Source organism: Mauremys reevesii, linkage group 6 (genome assembly GCF_016161935.1).
Source record: "Mauremys reevesii isolate NIE-2019 linkage group 6, ASM1616193v1, whole genome shotgun sequence".
NCBI lineage: Eukaryota > Metazoa > Chordata > Testudines > Geoemydidae > Mauremys > Mauremys reevesii.
The window spans coordinates 2,250,401-2,264,892 of NC_052628.1; the positions used below are offsets into that span (position 1 = coordinate 2,250,401).

General features: G+C 54.4%; 1 long non-coding RNA gene across 8 annotated transcripts in view; it reads left to right on the forward strand.

Moving 5' to 3' along the window:
- LOC120408592 overlaps positions 1–12,849 on the forward strand; it is a 44,276-nt gene extending 31,427 nt beyond the window's left edge. For 7 of the 8 annotated variants that reach the window (XR_005600803.1, XR_005600805.1, XR_005600807.1 and 4 more), the window contains 2 exons: positions 7,404–7,691; positions 9,255–11,731. This is a non-coding gene — a long non-coding RNA (uncharacterized LOC120408592). Of the gene's footprint in view, positions 1–7,403; positions 7,692–9,254; positions 11,732–12,595 lie in introns of those variants that run through there. The other variant, XR_005600809.1, reaches the window with a different exon arrangement.
- Positions 12,850–14,492: the final 1,643 nt, after the last annotated feature.

Sequence of the window (14,492 nt, forward strand, 5' to 3'; positions counted from 1 at the left end):
CTGGTCTGGTGTTTGAGGGCCAGAAGAGGGGCTTCAGGAAAGATTTCTTTCAGGACGTGGTCCCCATCGAGGATGGGTTGTAATTGCTTCATGATACCCGATATGGGTTCCAGCCTGGGGTGGTAGGTGACAGCTGGGTGTATGGTCAGAGGGGGGTTATTTCTGTATTGAAGCAGGTTCTCTCTGGGTATTTAGGTGGCCCATTCCATGATGTGATTAACGTCTCTGCTGGAGTGTCCTTGTTTGGTGAAGGCAGTTGTAAGTGTTACGGTGTTGGAGCCCATCTGGGCAGGCGTAGGCAGCACTTGTGTAAAGCCAGGAAGAGATGGCAGCGGTGTGGAGGACTGCAGTCACTCTCTGGACCTAGTGAGGAGAGGAGGAGGAAACCCTGGGGTGGAGCAGAAGTCCTGGGACCCTGACTCTGAGGGGTGGTGGAGGAGAAAGCCAGCAGAGGTGGAGTCGGAAGAAGCTCAGGGAAACAGCAGCGAAAATTGAGATGGTGCAGACCTAGACTGCTGATTGTAGGGTCCCTGGGCTGGCATCCGGAGCAGTGGGTGGGTCTGGGTTCCCATACTAGCCCCTGGGAAAGGGGCAGTGTTGATTTGAAGACAGCCTGGAATGGCACCCGGACAGGGTGCCGGTGAGATCTTGTTACCCCCAGAAGAGGAAAACCAGAGGCCCAAGCCATGAAGAGTAAGTGCTGTGACTCCTAGAGAACAGGAGGGGTGGTGATGCCAGCGACCGAAGGAAGAGGGCATCAGACCAGGCAGAGCTAACCCTCGGATGCAGCCACCCAGCAGCGCGTAAACCCCTGATATACCCCATGACAAATTATTCAGTCGGCTACACAGGGAATGTAGGGCTGTTTCCGGGACCTTCCGAGTAACAGAGTGAGGATCTGTGCAGCAGTCCCAGGGACGTCTGGGTAACATCACATGATGCTGGGTCTGTGCCCTAGGCTGGGGTGTGGGAATAGTTAATATTCTCTTCATTGTGCCTATTCCTAGAGTCTGCATGTGTTTCTCTGCGCTCTGGTCTTTATCTCAGTCGTGCTGTCTGAGCTTTGGCAGAGATAAAGGTCCCATTTGTTGTGCTTTACCAGTGCCGTGAAATCCACTGATCTAATTTCCGCTTGCTGAGTGAAAGCGGAAGTTGTCCTTCTGGCAGCAACACCTGCAGGAAACCTGAACCGGACTGGAGGGGCCAGAGTGAACCCTCTGCTAATCCCGCTGTCCCCAGGAGCCCTGCCAAAGCAGAAAGGGGGAGGAACATGCAGCCAAACAGAGGGAGAGTCCAGAACACTGGAACTCCAAAAGGACTAGCAACCTCACATTGCTCCCTGACCGCAGGAAGCTCCCTGAGCATTCGCTGCTCTCACAAGGGCTGCAAAGGTGAACAGCAAAGATTAAACGTCTCTAGAAAACAACGGAGTGATGGGGAGGGAGGCGCCGCTCTCTCCTGCGGAGCACTCCTGTCGCTCCATGACTGGCCCTGCATGGCCAGGCAAACAGGTGGCTGAATTTTCACCTGTTTGTCATGGTACCAGAGCCACACCCCCGGTGTTAGGTCTGACGTCAGGAGGGTCTCTTCTCTCTGCGCACTCTTGCTGCCACGTCGGGGCTGGCCGGGGGGCTGGCTGGGGAGCTGGCTCTCGGTGGAGCTCCCTGTGAGAGGAGGACAAGCTCGTTCTCTGGAGCCCTGGGTAAGAACTGGGGTTTTCACGTACCTAAAAGGGCCTGCCAGCTGCACCTGACTTAACTAAAATGGAAGAGGTCAGAGCTGCGGGCCTCTCTGCAGGCAGACACTTGGACCCGGGACCGGTGTTCAGATCAGGGTATCTGGGGCCTGTAGCCCTTACAGACTCTCCTTCCCAGGTCAGGGGGCCCGTGAACCACCTTGTACAAATCAGTGGGCTGGGCTAGGCCTGTGGGGTGCACTCTGGCCACTCCAGCGTCGTTTTTGGGAACTGTGCGTAGTGAATCTATCGCCAGTAGCCACCTGGCCACCATCCTGTCTGATACGAGCTCATGGAAACAAGTAACATCACCACCACAAAAGGGCTGTGTGGGGGCAGGGGGTAGCTCAGGGTGCAGGGAGGGGGTAGCTAGGGGCTGTGTGCAGGCAGGGGGTAGGTTAGGGTGCAGGTACGAGGTAGCTGGGGGCTGTGTGCCGGCAGGGGGTAGCTCAGGATGCAGATGGGGGTCGCTAGGGGCTGTGTGCAGGCAGGAGGTAGCTCAGGGTGCAGGTAGGAGGTAGCTAAGGGCTGTGTGAGGGCAGGGGGTAGCTAGGGGCTGTGTGCTGGCAGGGGGTGCTCAGGGTGCAGGGAGGGGGTATAGGGGGGGGTAGATGAGGGTGCAGCAGGCAGGTGCAGGTAGGGGTCGCTAGGGGCTGTGTGAGGGCAGGGGTAGCTCAGGGTGCAGGGAGGGGTAACTAGGGGCTGTGTTGGGTGGGGGTAGATGAGGGTGCAGGAGGGGTGCTAGGGGGGGCTGTGGCAGGGGTAGCTCAGGATGCAGGGAGGTGTAGCTCAGGGTACAGGGAGGGGGTCGCTAGGGGCTGTGTGCAGGCAGGGGGTAGCTCAGGGTGCAGGGAGGAGTCGCTAGGGGCTGTGTGGGGGCAGGGGGTAGCTCAGGGTGCAGGAGGGGGTAGCTAGGGGCTGCGTTGGGTGGGGGTAGATGAGGTGCAGGGAGGGGGTAACTAGGGGCTGCGTTGGGTGGGGGGGTAGATGAGGGTGCAGGGAGGGGTAGCTAGGGGCTGTGTGCCGGCGGGGGTAGCTCAGGGTGAAGGGAGAGGGTAGCTAGGGGCTGTGTGGGGGCAGGGGTAGCTCAGGGTGCAGGAGGGGTAACTAGGGGCTGCGTTGGGCGTGGGGGTAGCTCAGGGTGCAGGGAGGGGTAACTAGGGGCTGTGTGGGGGCAGGGGGTAGCTCAGGGTGCAGGGAGGTAGCTAGGGCCTGTGTGGGGGCAGAGGGTAGCTCAGGGTGCAGGAGGGGGTAACTAGGGGCTGCGTTGGGCATGGGGGTAGATGAGGGTGCAGGGAAGGGGGTAACTGGCAGCTGGGTGCGGGCAGGGGGGTAGCTAGGGGCTGTGTGAGGGCAGGGGGTAGCTCAGGGTGCAGGGAGGGGGTAGCTAGGGGCTGTGTGAGGGCAGGGGTAGCTCATGGTGCAGGGAGGGTAGCTAGGGGCTGTGGGGAGGGGTAGCTCAGGGTGCAGGAGGGTCGCTAGGGGCTGTGTGGGGGCAGGGGTAGCTCAGGGTGCAGGTAGGGGTAGCTAGGGGCTGTGTGGGGGCAGGGGGTAGCTCAGGGTGCAGGAGGGGGGTAACTAGCTGCGTTTGGGGGGGTAGATGAGGCAGGGGTAGCTAGGGGCTGTGTGAGGGCAGGGGTAGCTCAGGGTGCAGGGAGGGAGTAGCTAGGGGCTGTGTGTGGGCAGGGGGTAGCTCAGGGTGCAGGCAGGGGGTAGCTAGGGGCTGTGTGGGGGCAGGGGGTAGCTCAGGATGCAGGCAGGGGTAGCTCAGGGTGCAGGCAGGGGTAACTAGGCTGCGTTGGGTTTGGGGTAGATGAGGGTGCAGGGGGGGGGGTGGCTGGCGGGGTGCAGGGAGGGTAGCTAGGGGCTGTGTGGGGGCAGGGGGTAGCTCAGGGTGCAGGGAGAGGGGCAGGGGAGGAGCCCTCAGGGGCAGGGGGGGGCAGGGGGTAGCTAGGGGCTGTGTGGGGGCAGGGGTAGCTCAGGGTGCAGGCAGGGGTAGCTCAGGGTGCAGGCAGGGGTCGCTAGGGGCTGTGTGGGGCAGGGGGTAGCTCAGGGTGCAGGGAGGTAGCTAGGGGCTGTGTGGTGGTAGGGGTAGCTCAGGGTGCAGGGAGGGGGTCGCTAGGGGCTGTGTGGGGGCAGGGTGTAGCTCAGGGTGCAGGTAGGGGGTCGCTAGGGGCTGTGTGAGGGCAGGGGGTAGCTCAGGGTGCAGGGAGGGGGTAGCTCAGGGTGCAGGGAGGGGGTAGCTCAGGGTGCAGGCAGGGGGTAGCTAGATGAGGTGCAGGTAGGGGGTAGCTAGGGGCTGTGTGGGGGCAGGGGGTAGCTCAGGGTGCAGGGAGGGGGTAGCTAGGGGCTGCGTTGGGTGGGGGGGTAGATGAGGGTGCAGGGAGGGGGTAACTGGCAGCTGGATGCGGGCAGGGGGGTAGCTAGGGTGTTACCCCTTCATCCAAGCCTGGCCGGGATGCACTGCAAGCCAAGGCCCACCGCTCCCTGGGGCTGCTGCTGTGCAGCTGTGATCTGTCCCACTGTACGCGCCTCGGGCATGGCCCCAGGCTCATGGAGGTGCAGCCTGTACTCGGCCAAGTCTGCGTGTGCCTGCCTCAGCCTGTCCATCTGCACGGCAGCCCGAAGGGTGACTGCCACGAGGGTGGGATGCCTACACCTGCTGTCCCCACCCTAGCACAGCTTAAAATACCGTCGAGGATGCGGTGGTGCCGGCTTCCAGGCAGGCTGTCTGAGCTCGCCGGGGATCCTGGCAGGGATGGCCTTACCATGAGGCGAACTGAGGGGGGGGCACCACTTGGACGCAGAGTGTAGAAAACTGTGTCTGCTGCTGGTGCATAGGTATCTCTCTGCTCGAGATGCACAGAGCTGGTGGAGGGCTGTGCTGGAGGAAGGAGGGCACAAGAGACAACAGGCAGGCAGGAGAAAAGGTGAGAGGCAATAACAGAAAGCAGCAGGAGCTGCAGGGAGACCGAGGAGATGGAGCCTCTTGTGTACCTCTCGAGCACCCCCAGGAGCCTGGACTGATTCACACCAGCCAGGGCCGGCTCCAGGCACCAGCTTAGCAAGCAGGTGCTGCGGGCGGCAATCTGGAGCGGGGCGGCACGTTCAGGTATTCGGCGGCAATTCGGCAGAGGGTCCCGCACTCCCGTTCGGAGCGAAGGACCTCCTGCTGAATTGCCGCAGATTGCGATCGTGGCTGCTTTTTTTTGGCTGCTTGGGGCAGCCAAACCCCTGGAGCCGGCCCTGACACCAGCTTGTCAGGGAGCTTCCTGTTTCCTGCTGCTTCCCTCAACCCACTTGAGGGGAACAGGCAGCCAACTGAAGTAATAGGAGCCAGTTAGGCCCTTAAGATGCTGATATCTTCCCTCACTCCGGCCCTGCTACCAGCCTGCTTATTTGTCCCCTTCAACTGAGTGTTGGGAGCCACTCTAGCTGGCGCAGAACAGCAGCCATGAGTGAAAGAAGAAAACGCCCCCCTGGGGCAGCATTCAGAAAAAGAAAGAAAGCAAAGGAAGCTTTTCTATCTAAGCAGGAAGGAGCTCTGCTGAGATACATAGACACACATGTTCACTATGAGCCTTCCAGCCCCAGTGAGGATGTGAGTGGTGAGGAGATGCCTGATCTTCCAGTTAGTCAGAGTGCAGGTGACCTGGCAGCTACTGCAGCATCCACATCTCCATCTCCAATGGATGTAACCAGGCACATTCCTGAAGAGAAGTGTAGATCAGAGAAGAGTGTGGTGGAGGCGCAAGAAACAGCTGCTGCTGAGTTTAGTTCCTCGAGTCTAGATGATCCAGGACTGTGGACCCACTTGAGCAGGAGCCTGAGGGACTTCCTTGTACTGCATGGGCCGCAGCAAGTGAAAAACTACAGCCGAGCAGCATGAGAGGAGTAGAACAGGAAGAAGTCAAAATTGAGAACTTTCAAAGTTTTGGCCCAAGCGAGGGGGCATGGGGGCGTCATTTGAGCTCCCTGCTTCAGGTGCCAAAATGTTGTGGGCCGACCCTGGACCCTGGCGACATCCCGTGCATTGATTGTCCACGCGGAAGCCCAGGCCCGCACATCTGCAGTGCTGTCTGAGCGCAGGAAAGCGACCCATGCTGCAGGTGGTGTTGGTGCAGCCTTAGAAACAGCCTGGCCCCCTGCGCTGGGGGACTCTGTGCCTTCCCACAGTGCTGGCGGTGCCTCAGGGAGCTGGGTGGTTCTGGCTCCACAAGCCTCCCCCAACCCACCCTGTCCTTAGCAGTGCAAAATGAGCAGCAGAGATCCAAGGCTCGAGGGAATGCACTCTGCCCCCTCTTTCCCCCCCCCCAAGGGCTTCTGTGCCCCCGGTCTGCTGTGACCAGCGCCCTGCCTGGCAGGAATTCATAGATTATAAGGTCGGAAGGGACCATTGTGATCAGAGGAGAGGGCCAGATTTGTGGGACGCTTCCCAGAGCCGGCAATCGTCATAGAATCATAGAACTTAAGATCAGAAGGGACCATTATGATCATCTAGTCTGACCTCCCGCAAGATGCAGGCCCACAAAAGCTGACCCACTCACTCCTGAAATAATTCTCTCCCTTGACTCAGCTGTTGAAGTCCCCAAATCCTGATTTAAAGATTTCAAGTAGCAGATAATCCACCAGCAAGCGACCCCTGCCCCATGCTGCGGAGGAAGGCGAAAAACCTCCAGGGCCACTGCCAATCTACCCTGGAGGAAAATTCCTTCCCGACCCCAAATATGGCGATCAGCTGAACCCCGAGCATGCGGGCAAGACTCTCCAGCCAGACATCTGCACGGCAGATGGGTGCTGGGTCTGGGAGTGGCACGGCTGAGCCTCCTGCCGCCCGTCACTGTGACCTCGTTCTCTCCAGCACTTGGGCTGCACAGAGATGAGGAGGCAAATCAAAGGAGCCCCAGCCGGGGCAGCTGGCAGGGATTTCTGTGGTGTTTAATTCTCAATCCGTTCTGGCTCCGAGCAGGGGATTGAGCGTGTTCGCTGAAATGAAGCGCAGTCACATGGGGACTCGGCACAACTGGAGCAAGGGCTGCCGGAGAGAGGTGCCCTCTGCCATTTCCCGTTGGCAGGGAGTGACTTGTGTAAAGAGCCCTGAGGAGTGTAGGTGCCAGGGAAGCACCGGAACCAGACAGCCAGGGTGACCACGACCCCAGGGCAGCCCGAAGGTCAGAATAAAGCCCACTGGGCCCCAGCTTTAACTTATGGGAGGCTAAATGCCTTCTGGAGTTGATCTGTGATGAGACCTCCTGTTCCATAAGCCAGCCGGTATCTGTTGTAGTGCGAGCACATGCGTGTGTGTGCGCACGTGCATGTCCGTGACTGTGCGCGGGCTGGCAGGCATGCTCATGCACATGCATATTCAGGCATGTCTATGCACCTGTGCGTCAGTGGGGATGCGTGTGTCTGTGTATGTAAATGCACCAGCGCACGCTCCACTGCGGGATCCCGGCTGGAACGTGTCATCACTGCCCAGGTGAGCATTAGACTGTAACTGCCTCTCTCCTGGGTGGAATCCCACCGATCCAAAACCTCTTACCAGTGGCCGTTAATAGAACTCCTCCTCCCAGTCTGCCCCCTCTGCTTCTCCTGGGCCCCCTCTGGCCTTGGCATCTTCATGTCCCAGGTTTAAGACCAAATAACTGCTGATGTTTCTTCTCCCCAGAGCCTCCTGTTAAAGCTGGAGATGGTTCCTATTCGCAGCCTGTGGGGAAAAACTATCTTCAGGAGACGGATTCAGAAACTAGATACCTGTGTCATGCTGGGCTATGAAGAGACGTCCCCTTCCCCGCTCTGTGCTGCTGCTGCTTTGCTTTCTGGATTTCAAGGTTTTGATTAACAGCAACCATTGAAACTTCTCCTTGTTCCGCTCTCGGCAGTGTACTGCTGCAGTCTCAGATGCCACAGTTCCTGAGAGGAGTCTGGACTCTGCTGCTGTCTCCACTCGGCACAGGTGACTTTATTTAATAATTCACTCAGTGTTTATGTCTAGCCAAGAAAAGCCTCTTGTGTAGCAGAGCTGGTGCACTGCCAAGGCTCCGGCTCTGGAGACAGAGGCAGGGAGGTGAGGGGGCCGAATGTGAGACACAATTGTAAACCTAGGGGAAAGCACCCACCCTAACAACACGTAGCACGTCTGTGGTACTCTAGGCAGCTTTGCTAGGCACGTCTAGGCAGCTTTGCTAGGCAGGGGCATTCTCAGCCTCTCTTTTAGAGGAGACTAAAACCCAGCCACTGCCCCTCCACACCCAGCACTGCGAGTCCCAGGGCACTTTTCACACAAGGCGGGTGCTAAACCTGGCGTTCTGGCCAACTGCTGCGGCAGATCGCTGCATTTCCACCTCCTAACGCATTTCCCCCCGCCCCTCCACACACACACACACCAGCTCTCCATGGGGATACTGGATTCTGCCCTAAGCTGCTGTTCGGTGTCGCTGTGCGGTGTTAACCAGCTGCCTTGATCTACTGTCGAGGTGGCTGCATTTCAGTGACTGGCACAGAGATTCGTTCCTGTCTGCGCCCTCTAACGTGCCTTGGAACGAATCGTGATCATTGGAAACCCAGACGGGTGCAGTAATCACGGTGATTCCCTCACATCCCCTGCCCCCCACCCTCCCCAGGAAAACTGGGGGAGCCAGAAGCAGAGTCCAAACACCAGCTTTACGGGTCGGATTTTCAGCCAGGCTCTGCACCCATTTCTCTCTCTGTATCAGCGTGCTCTGTTGCACCCATCACCACAGCATCTGGGCACGTTCCACTAAAATCAACCGCAATAGCCAAGTCCCTAGCAGATTCCATGAGTCTCTGACTCTTCCCCCTTGTCAGGGTAAAAATTCTGTCCAGGGGAGGGGGGGGCATGTTGTTAATTTCCTCTCCTTGGTTGGTGGGGGTTTGCTGGGCAGAAAGGGCCGTCAGTGTTGGGAGTGTCATTCGGGTGGTGGAAAAGCCGTTTCAAAGAGAAGTGTGAGAGACTCTGGCTGGCTCCAGGAGCTGGATCCATCCTCACAGGATGTGGGTGCACACAGGACTGGTACGCTCGGGAGATGGGCCGGGAGCAGTTTGAATAAACTCTTGATTGTATTGCTGTCCCATAAACTGCCGAGACGACTCCAGAACCTGCTCTTTGAGCCGGCTAGCTGCCCTTACCCTAGCACAGTGAGGGAGGGAAACGTCTGAGCAAGGAGGCAGAGTAGATACAAACGGTCACAGTTCTGCAGTCCTGTCAGTCTCCCTGCGTCTCGGTCTCCTGCACAGCCCAGCCACGCCAGGGGGAGGCGAGAACCTGGAACTTCCAACGCACGGACTCAGCCCCTCATCTCTGTTAGCAGCGGAGGGGAGGTTTCAAGGCACAGACAGGAGTCAGTCACGGGAAGTGGGTGCCTGTGACAATCTGCCCCCTGGGGCCTAGGACACAGCTGAGCAGTTTTGTGTCACGCTCCCCTCTGCCTGCTAATTACTATTACCCGGTGGTCACTCTCCTGTCCTCGCTCTGCACCCTTACAGCGCCGCACTACAGGCGATCGTGGGATGCGCTGGCCACAGCCTGTGCCACCAGCCCGTCACCCCGTCATATTCCTGCCTCTGGCCGGGAACAGTGTGTGGAGGCTGAGGAGCTGGCAGAAGAGGACCATGTTAGCGGCACAGGAAAGAACTCCCGGCCGTAGGGCGGGCTGGGTAGGAAGAGGTGGGGATAACAGACGTTATAGCAGATGCGGGTACCTGAGCTGGGTTCCTCCACAGGAGGACAGAGACTTTTCCTGGCCTTTATTTTCAGGCGTTGAACTCCCAATGGCTGGAGATGGTGTAGCTGCTGATGTGACAGAAATGGGGCTGCTCGGTACTAATCTATGAACAGCATAGGGGACCTGGTTAGCAGGGCATTCAGTGTATGACTACAGGGGTGAAATCAACAGGGCTATGGAGCAAAAAACAGGACAGCAAAACAACGACTCAAGACAAAGCACCTCCCTTGAAACGCGTCCGGGTGTTTAAGAGACAACACCTGAGCTGTTACCTGGGAAGTTCCTATGAGCTGCGCGCCAGCCACGTTACACACTTGTTTTCCCAGTGTTGGCAGCCAACAGCCGGAAAGGACCATAAACCATTAAAAAGCCTCTCTCTGTCTAGAGGTGAGAGAGGGCGTTGGGGAGCTGTTTCTGAGAACAGGCTGACACACAGACACGGCTGGAGGTGTCTGGAGAAGCTAGGCCTCCCTACAGTGGCGGATTAACAAATTTGCCACCCTAGGACCTCAAAAAATTCCCGTCCCCCCGCGCCAGCTCACCTCCGCTCCCCCACTGCAAGCCTGGGAGGGATGGGGGAGAAGGGGAGTTGTGGTGCGCTTAGGGGATGGCGGAGGTGGAGTGATGGGGAGCTGGGGCAGGGAGCGGTTCCCTGCCCCCACCCCCGAAGAGTTACTCCCCGTGCCCGCCGGCCCCAGGCCACCTCCGCTATCCCCCGGGTGCGCCACTACTCGCTTCTCCCTCCCTCCCTCCCTGCGCTTTCGCGCAGCAAGCCTGGGAGGGAGGTGGAAGGAGGGAAGCGCGGCGCGCCTGGGGGAGGAAGCAGGCCGGGGATTTGGGGAAGGGGTGTGAGCAAATTTGCTGCCCTAGGTGTAGGCCTTGTTGGCCTAGGCGATAATACGCCGCTGCCTCCCTAGGCTCCCATGACAGGGCAGCAGGACTTTTGGGAAGGGGGACCTGCGCACAGACTGCTTTAAAATCCTTTTTCTCTTGTGCTTTGTTCCTGCTGTTCGGATTAAACAACAGTTTGGTGTAAGCAGCTGCCGGGTTCCGGTGTTCACTGCTGGCCACAGACTCCTGCAGGGAGGAACCGCAGGGACCGGGCCCCGCTGGATACACAGGGTGCAGTAGCCCAAGGCCCAACCCGAGTGGGAGAAGGGCAAGACTCCACCCCAGGAGAGATGAAGGCACGAGGGGTGCACTCAGAGATACAATTAGTCCTGCAACCTTGACAGCTGGGTTACAGCACTCCCTGGTAACCACGGGGTTAAACTCTGCTTCCCCCTCCCCTTGCACGGGATTCAGGGAAGGGCTGTAGGAGCAGCTTGGGAGATGGGGGGGGAGGGGTGGTCAGGCCCTGCCCTCCATGGTCACAGGCATGGGGTGAATCCCTGGAGGGCAGGGCCAAGGGCGCCAATTAGGTAGGACAGAGGGGGTCTCCCCCCAAGTTTCACCCAGGAGGGGGGCTCCCTGGTGGAGCTCTTAAGGCTCAGTGTGAATGTGGAATGTGAGTTCTGCAGAGAGCTGGTTCCCCAGGCTTGTGTTCCTGGGGCAGGGAGTTCAGTGTTTTGTTTACAAACAGAGGCAGGATGATTACGATCAGAAAAGGCTGGTAATTAAACTAAGGATCTGGAAGTCCTTAGATGAACCTGTAAAGTGTGTGGGGTGTGTGCGTGTGCAGGGGACTCCAAAGAAATACAGCCAAGCCCTCTGAGCCCAGGCTACACCCAGGAAAGAGGAAGATGTGAGGGGCGTAAGTTAAAAGTAGGGACCAATGCTCAGGGAAGGGACAGCAGTGGGATAGATTTCAGAGTAGCAGCCGGGTTAGTCTGTATCCGCAGAAAGAACAGGAGTCCTTGTGGCACCTTAGAGACTAACACATTTATTTGAGCATAAGTGTCGTATGAGTATCCAATGTGATTATACATCAAATTCTTAGGCTTTCAGCTGTACTCAGGCCAATTCCAGAACAAAGAATAGAAACTGCACCCACAGAGTCCATAAAGTCGACAATTATTGTTATGATTTGTATTATTCACTGGGCACGATCTGTGTGCTCAGCACTGTTCAGAATATACCAGAAAATCCAGTCCTTGAGCCAATGCATCTAAGCTGTGTAACCCTGGATAAGATGGCTCAGATATTGAAGTATGAAGTGTACCGTTATTGACCATATATTATCACATGGTCACTGTGATGCTAATATCTCTGGGCGGAGGCACGGAGGGCAATACAATTTTACTGGATCAAGGACTAGAAGATTTGAGCCTCCAACTTTCTTTCAAGAGGAAGAGCTGCCCAGAGCTTCGGTGCCTGTTTATTTTCCTTTCCCGCCTGCGGTTGCCCTGGATACCTCAGAAGTCTCATTCCCCCCCCCAACTTTAAAACATTGAATTTTCTTGGTGTTTGATTTAAAATATTCTCCTGTGGAAACTGCAACTCAGTCACTGTAGTGTTGTGTTTAATGCCTTCTGGAAAGTAACTAGTCTTTAAACAGAAGTGCAGTGTTGCCAACTCTCATGATTTTCTCATGATAATTATTGTTTTCCTTAAAGCCCCAGCTCCTGGAGCCAAGTGATATGTGATGATTTCAGCCTTTATTCTTAAAGAAAAATGAAGTTTCTAGTCCTTGTGACTGCCGAGAACACTTCAAAGTGTGACCCCAGTGCACCTTAAAGGCTCAAAAAGCAGAAGGGAAATAAAAAGAACCCCATATCTATTATTTTTAGATAATGTCATGATTTTTGATGAGCTTGATTTTTGAACATTTGGGGTTGGCAATACTACGAAAGTGACGTGAAAGTGTCAGTTTCACTCCATTATTAGTAGTAGGGTAACACCCCAGGCAGGTGCAGTATAAACTCAGGGGGCCTTGGATGTTTCCAAAAGTTAAATGATCAATTCTGAGCCTTGTGAACTGCAAAAAAGTGATAGAAAGTCACCTCGGTTTTTCTACAGTCGTTTCAATTGTTGTATTCAGTTAGTAACAAAGTAAGAATATACATTAATTTTTTAAACCTACCCCTTGTCCCTTAAGTGAATTGACACAAGATGTCAGAACAAGTATTAGAGCTGAGTGGGTCTAATATTTATTTAATTTTCTTTCCTTATATAGGAATTAGAAATTATGAGCTGCCTGGAGCACTGTATCGAAGTTATCTGCAAAAAAACCAAGAAAGTTTTCAATGGAATCACGGTTAAAGTCCTCCCCGCCCCCCAAATCTGAAATGGCCGCCCGGGGCGGGGCCTTGCTGGCTGAGGCAGAGTCCTTTCTCCCCAGCCCAGTGGTTTCCCCAGGAATTGAAATTAGGGGGGGTGTTTGAATTTACAGGGGGGGTGTCAGGACCAATGAGATATATAAAAGAGATATGAATAAAGTAAATGTTTTGTTAGGATTATGCAAATTTAACATAAGAATAATGCAAGTTACACCAAAACACATAACAGGTCTAGATTTCTAAAAAAATATACATTTTAAAAAAGGTATATAATTTAAATTGACTTTTGAAAAGTAAGCCATCATGGGGTAAGAGGAAAGTCCTCTCATGGATCAGTAACTGGTTAAAAGATGGGAAACAAAGGGTAGGAATAAATTATCAGTTTTCAGAATGGAGAGAGATAAATAGTGGTGTCCCTGAGGGGTCAGTACTGGGACCAGCGCTGTTCAACATATTCATAAATGATCTGGAAAAATGGGTAAACAGTGCGGTGGCAAAATTTGCCGATGATACAAAACTATTCAAGATACTTAAGTCCCAGGCAGACTGCAAAGAATTACAGAGGGATCTCATGAAACTGGGTGACTGGGCAACAAAAATGGCAGATGAAATTTAATGTTGATAAATGCAAAGTAATGTACATTGGAAAACAATCTCAACTATACATACAAAATGAAGGAGTCTGAATTAGCTGTTAACACTCAAGGAAGAGATCTTGCAGTCATTGTGGATAGTTCTCTGAAAACATCCACTCAGTGTGCAGCGGCAGTCAGTGATTCCCAACATTCCGTTTGCTTTTTTAAAAAGAACAGGAGCACTTGTGGCACCTTAGAGACTAACAAATTTATTTGAGCATAAGCTTTCGTGGGCTACAGTCCACTTCATCGGATGTAGCTCACGAAAGCTTATGTTCTTTTTGCAATACAGACTAACACGGCTGCTACTCTGAAACCTTTGCTTTTTTAAGAAAGGGATAGATAATAAGACAGAAAATATCATATTGCCTCTATATAAATCCATGGCACATGTACACCTTGAATACTGTGTGCAGATCTGGTCACCCATCCTAAAAATATATATATTGGAATTGGAAAAGGTACAGAGATGGGCAACTAAAATGATGAGGGGTATGAAACAGGAGGAGAGATTAAAGTGACTGGGAATTTTCAGCTTAGAAAAGAGATGACTAATGGGGATATGATAGAGGTCTACAAAATCTTGACTGGTGCGAAGAAAGTGAATAAGGAAATTTTATTTAATTCTTCACATAACACAAGAACTAGCAGTCACCCAATCAAATTAATAGGCAGCAGATTTTAAAAAAACAAAAGGAAGTATTTCTTCACACAATATAAAGTCAACCCAGGGAACTCTTTGCCAGGGGATGCTGTGAAGACCAAAACTATAACAGGATTTTAAAAAGAACTAGATACATTGCTGGAGAACAGGTCCATCTGTGGCTATTAGCCAGGATGGGAGGGATGCAACGCCAGGCTCTGAGTGTCCCTAGCCTGTTTGCCAGAAGCTGGGAATGGGCAACAGGGGATGGTCACTTGATGATTCCCTGTTCTGTTCATTCCCTCTGAAGCACCAGGCCTTGACCATTGTCAGAAGACAGGATACTGGGCTATATGGACAATTGGTCTGACCCAGTATGACCATTCTTATGTAAAAATTAATTATAATAATAAAAATGTTTAGTACAGAAACTCCCCAACATAATGACCTCCCAAGATAGCAACAATGTGAGATAACAACCTTGGCAAATACTGCATTTTTAAAATCTTGGCCTAC